The sequence below is a fragment of the Gavialis gangeticus genome, unplaced genomic scaffold, assembly GCF_001723915.1.
Source record: "Gavialis gangeticus isolate Ggan-Ray unplaced genomic scaffold, GavGan_comp1, whole genome shotgun sequence".
NCBI classification, from domain to species: domain Eukaryota; kingdom Metazoa; phylum Chordata; order Crocodylia; family Gavialidae; genus Gavialis; species Gavialis gangeticus.
The window spans coordinates 62934035-62934417 of NW_017729022.1; positions in this window are offsets into that span (position 1 = coordinate 62934035).

The window sequence follows — 383 nt, forward strand, 5'->3', positions numbered from 1 at the left end:
TTGGGGGGGGGGGGGTTTGTGGGGGGGGAGATCTCCTAAGAGAGAGGCAGCCCCTGCAGTGTCAATTTATTATAGATTGTAGGTAAGTATTATTATAGATTACTATAGCTAGCTAGATTAGTATATATTATACAGCATTGATGACTAGAAAGTATTATGCCTGGCAAGCTAGGGTGTGTGTTGAGGTTGGGAGCCGGGGGTGCGAGCTGGTTGAGAATTAGCTGGGGAAAATCAGTATTTCCTTTTGTGTACTGAAAAGGTTCATGATCCCGAATGGTTTTTTTTTCCTGGCTTCTGAAAGGAGTCTCGCTGGGAATAGGAAGAAAATAAGAAGTTCTGGGCCATTTTATGGGGTGCTGCTGCCTTTTGTGATGCCTTCCCCC